Raw genomic sequence first — 6,000 nt, forward strand, 5'->3', positions numbered from 1 at the left:
CTATGATTATTCAATTTTCTAAGTTCTGTTCCGATACGATTTTTCGATTATTACTACGACTGTTACTTTGTTCACACAGATTATTCGATTGTTCTTCTATTAGCTGTTTCTATGATTGTTACTTATTATTTCGACGGATTATTCGATTCTTGGTTGTTTACAGCACAGATTATTCGCTTTAGTCTATTTCTTATGATTATTCGACACGATTATTACTTTGACGTTCACATTACGATTATTACTTCAATTACTATTGTCTTAAAATCCAATACAGATCGTTATTCTTGTTGAATTGTATCTATTTGTTATTGTTGGCTTGAATAAATTAAGCATTATTGAAACGTAGTCTAAGTCAATAATCCCAGTTGTGCCTACGGAAACGATTCACTTTTCTCCTAATTCATTTAGAAGTGAATATTAACACATTGTTGCCCGGAAATTTTACACAGAAATTATGTCATGTCACCGGCTATTATTTTATAGCAATGACGAGTTAACTCGTCATAGGACAACAATGTATTAATTCAACATCGTTCAATTATAAGTTGCATAACACTAACCCGGTCCAAATTGAATGTTCCAAATGAAAATCCAAATGACCGGTTCAAAATGTAGCGCAGTTTCGTATACGCTTCAATAAGGAAGGTCGGATTTTGGCGTGGGCTTCATGATCAATAAGATCTTATCCGTAGTAAAAAATATTAAATTTATAAACAAAAGATTAGAATTGCTCATTATGCAAGGTCGATGATACATGATCGCAATGATCTATCTGCAGGCGCTAACAGCATACTTTTTGAAGTCAATGTAAAGTTAATGTATCGATTGTTCAAATTTTCATTTTTCCTAAAAAATTTACCGAATAGTAATGATTTAGTCTACAACCGATCTATTTTTCTTAAAAACGCATTGATGGTTCCCAATTATCTCATCTACATATAGTACAAGGATCGTTAATTTAGACTTTAAATTTATTAAATAAAATTTTATAGCATGTAGATAAAAGTGAGATACCCCGACAATTGTTACAATTCATTTTGTCCCTTTTTTGAAAATTGAAATTATAATTGAATCTTTCCATTGTTTCTTTGCTTCTTTATTCCAAATTAAGATAATTAATTCTTCTATCAATCTACTTTTCCATTTAATTAATTCTGCTGGAATTAAGTCAATATGGTGTTTTATGATTCTTTAATTTTTTAACTGCATGTTTTACTTCTAAAATCGTCGTCTCATTAATTATAGGTTTAAATGTTGAAAACTTTTAATATTCATAGTGGATTAAAGTAGAAGGATGCATTATCATCTCTTTTATTCAATTCAGTATTGAAATATGCCATGAAAGATATATAGAAAAATGAAGATGGTCTACAGTTGAACGGTATAACACAACTGTTAACATGTGCAGATGATTTGCTAGGGCATCTATAATTTGATTGGATCAGGCATGAGAAAGCTTATTTACAGGTGCAATAAGTATGGTTGTTCATCTATTTTGAACACAAATTTGTAGATAAAATTCTTAACATTTCAGCATACAACCACTCGACTAATTTCAAAAAATATAATCTTATTGTATTAAAAGCTAAAGATAAAGATAAAGAACTTTCTTTGTAGATATCAAATGGTGATTTTAAATGCTAAAGATAAAGTTGAAGATAAACTAAATTTTTTTACGATGATAATAATACAAAAGACTATTAATTGTTATAAAACGGCAAATGATAGAAGAAAAAGAAAATAATTACAAAAAACTTTTATTGACTAAAACAGCAGAAAATTTTTACAATACGATTCATTGATTCTAGCAATCGCATAATTGTTTTTTCAACAGAATCAAATATAAAGCATATCATGATAAATGAAAGATAATCAAGGATAATGATATATCAATTATAGATAGTATATCTAAGAATACATCGACCAGTTTTGAACAATTATTTACTATACAAGGTCTGATAAAGGATGAGTACTTATCTCTTTTATATTGTTTTATAAAAAACAAAGATACGGTATTGTACAATCGATTTTTTAACTGCATTAAAACTGATGGTAAAGTCGATTTTGCCATCAAATACGTTATTGATTTTGAAAAAGCGATATATAAATCCTTGACATCAATGTTTGAAAATGTCAAAGTAAATAGTTATAATTTTCACCCGGCACAAATTATTTGAAGGAAGATTATGCTTACAAACTTAAAAATTACAAGTGATATCTTTCGATTACATATAAAAATAATACTAACATTGTTACTTAGATCTGAAAGGAATGTTATTACTTCCAAAGAACTTTTTGATTTTTTTATTGGGAAAAAAAAAGATCGTAATTGAAAATATTCGGTTAGTCTAAAATAAATTATCTTGATTCAGAACAGGATAATCGTTCTATAAATTTTTCGAATCGAAAATCAATTAATAAAATATTTATAACTATAAACAGTATCGAAGGACTATATCATCACAATAGTTCAATACAGAAGAAGCAAGTTACCATATGTTACTAGATGATCCGATATCTGAAGATTTAAAGTAAACAATTTTATTGTTGCTAGGTTAAATTTTTTTTACCCCTTTCCCCCAGTAGCGCAAAATGTCGAAAATTCGCAAAAATGAAAAAAAAAAAAGATTTTTTTTATCCTTCAATATGAAAATTCTAAAATTTTAAACTCATTTACGAAAAAAATTAATTAGTAGTATTCAGGGTGTAATGAAGAGGTGCGAAATATTTTTTTAACCCCTGAAAATAACAGAAAATATGAAAGAGAAAATATGAAAAATTGCTTGTGCTGATGAGTATGAAATAATACTATTGTTATTTAGATACGAACTGATTAAAGATGAACAAAAATGTGTCACAATGATGCTAATGTTTTTTAAAAGAAATCAGCAGTATATTGAGATGTTTGAATGGTATAAATTATACATGTCAACATTCTCAGACTAGCTTTATTTTACAAATTGGTTTATGATTATCTAAATTTAAAATCAGTATAAAAATAATCTTGAAGGCAATATACTACGTTTGACATAATATGGGATTTAAAAAAGTAGAAAATACAAATAGGATTCTTATATTAAAAAGAATCCTTTAATTAAGTTACAGAAAATTATAGCAGAGAGAATAGATCATTATTTTATCTTAAATTCAGTTAGATTAGGAAAGCAGAATATGATATGTCAAATCGATGAAACTAAATTGAATTATAATATAAGAAATCACAAAGGTAGATCAAGTAGACCATTCTGGGGTTCTGTATTGTTGATACATCATATAAACTATCTAATGGATATGCAACAGTTATAATTAATCGTTCTGCAGATACTATTATATCTATTATTACATGTACTATTAAGTCTGGTAGTATTATTCATTCTGGTAAATAAAAATCTTATAATAATATAAGAAATTCTATGATATATCATCATAATACAATGTGTCATAAGTATAATTTTGTTAATTCAGTTACAGATGCATATCACTATGCATATATATAGAACATTGAATCATATAACAAGATAAAATTAGCAATAAAAAGACAAAGAGTCTCACTTTAGATCAGACAGGTATTTTAAAGAATTTTATGTTCTAGAAAAGACATATTATGGATCTTTTTAATGATTTTATTAAAGTATTAAAATAATTTTGATCATTGTTTTTATTTTTATTTACAGGGTGCAACAAAGACCTAATCTATTCATTGATATTCATATACAGTTTCTTTGTTTAGTTCTTCGCTTCTGGTTAGATTTTAAGTTTTTTTGTTGCTTTTGACTATTGTATTGAAATAAATAATGTGCATTGTTGTTAAGAATATTCTTATATCACTTGACATAAAACTTCCCATAATTTTATTTTTATAAACATACAAATAAAACAAATACATAGAAATACAAAATATAAAAAAAAATATTTTATATAAAGATAATAAATTTTAAGAAATTGTGCAGAGTACATATAATAGCAAACAATATAACAACAAAGGCCTTTTTATGACTATATGCCTCTATAAAAATTAAAATCTAACAAAACAAAATTTTTTTAATTTAAAAAAACAAATTTTTTTAAATATAAAAAGATATCAAGATATTTTATTTGTTTTCTAATTATTTTTATCAATTCATTAAAACATAAATGCTTCTCAATTTTTTTTTAAACAAACTCGTAAATATTCCTATTAAGCATATTTGGCAGTATTCCATTCCTTTTTAGCAGTTCCTTTTTAGCATGCAACCAATAATTTTCAATATTTTAAATATAAATAATATTATTATTGGAGTCCACCAAGTTTAAAGAGTGATTAATTTTCAAATGTTCGTAATTAGGATTAATAGATTAAGAATTGTAAGCTATTCCTTATTATAGTTGTACCTAAAAGTACATATCTTCTTATTGGTATTAATCTATTGGGAATAAAAACCCATTGAGTTCTTCAATACCGCACAACATTATATTTTCTTCGAAAAAAAAGAGATTCATCTATTTTAACAACCTTACTATTTTTTCTGTTTGCATCATAACCATCAAGCATCTTCAGAGATTCAAGAAAATAGTTCTAAATAAATCCACATAAATTAACACACCAAGATGATACTGTATTTTTATTTAGACTTAACTTATATGCTATGCAAAATATTCAAAGCCCATAAATTTAGACATTTCATTACAGCTGGTATTCCTAATTCAAGATATTCAAATATCGAATCTATTCTTATTATCTTTTTATGTTGTATTGACCTATTACATTCCAAATATTGTCTTTTATTTTTAATTTTAATTATACTATTCCCCTTGAAGTTTCACATTCTTTACATGTCATGAAATTACATATGAATCCAAACTTTGTAAATAATTCTAATATTTCAAAAGTTTCATTTTCTTCATATTCAATAAAATATACTTGGGTATATTTTATATAGCTATGTAATCGTCAGTATAAATTTATGACATTATTTTGTCATTCAACGCTTTTTTGTTTATTTTTTGAGAGTTATAACTAAAAAAGTTTTAATATTTTTATAAAGATATATATTCATAAATAGACACAACACACTCTGTATTATAACAGAGGTGATAAAAGAACTAATAAAAGCAATTACATTAACAACGATATTGTAAAGCATATTTTAAAAACAAATCATACCCTTGTGGACATAATATAAATCTCCAAATTTATAGTATTTTCTCTCCTATGATTCCTTTTTAGATCCGCTATTCATTACATTTTCATTTTTTTGTTTTTCCTTTTTACTTGTTCTCGCTTGATTCTACATACATCTTGTTCTTAGCAATAATTTTGAGAACTTTATCTCAGCTTCACATTTTTTCACTCTTTCCCTAAAAGCTACTAGAAACCATTGTAATACTTCTGCCAGAATCAGCGAAAGTTTCAGATTGACTTTCTTATTTAGCTTGATTATCTTATAAATAAATCCTTCTAAGGAAAATTCTTTGGACCTTTAATCAATATAACCTCATGAAATCATAACATGAATATCACTACATCTTTTCCGAACTTTTCCTCAAACTTGAACTTACAATAAATTCCCTATTCATCTTTGATCATACCATTAAAGAACTATATCACTTAGATATGGTTTGATAAATACTAATAACTTCTTATCATCCCATTCTTTTTTTAGGTAATTAAATTATGATAGTCATTTACGCGAATCTTTATTTGATTTCCATTATATTCCCACATATTTCCACTGTTCATTGCTAATGTCTGAATAATACTTTCTAAGTTGGTTCTATGTTGCAAGCTGTCATCAATGTCAACTTTGCTAAAACAATTGGTCTTAGAAGATTTCTTATATTTAGATTTCTGTTTTCCCATAATAATTTTATTTATAAATTTCCTATATATAGTTTTGAAGAGATTTTCTGACCAATGACCTTATTCTATTTCACTTTGGACGAAACAATCTTATGATTGGTTTTTCTAGATTCACCAACGGTGACTATATTAAAGGTATATGAATATGCGTTACTTTAGTC

General features: G+C 26.0%; 1 long non-coding RNA gene across 1 annotated transcript; it reads right to left on the reverse strand.

The window, feature by feature from the left end:
* Positions 1-4,589: 4,589 nt before the first annotated feature.
* On the reverse strand, positions 4,590-5,527 carry LOC122637031. Its single transcript, XR_006329117.1, has 2 exons — positions 5,144-5,527; positions 4,590-4,996 (listed from the first exon to the last, which is right to left on the reverse strand). It is a non-coding gene; the product is annotated as an uncharacterized LOC122637031 (long non-coding RNA).
* Positions 5,528-6,000: the final 473 nt, after the last annotated feature.

Source organism: Vespula pensylvanica, chromosome 1 (assembly GCF_014466175.1).
Source record: "Vespula pensylvanica isolate Volc-1 chromosome 1, ASM1446617v1, whole genome shotgun sequence".
Lineage (NCBI taxonomy): Eukaryota > Metazoa > Arthropoda > Insecta > Hymenoptera > Vespidae > Vespula > Vespula pensylvanica.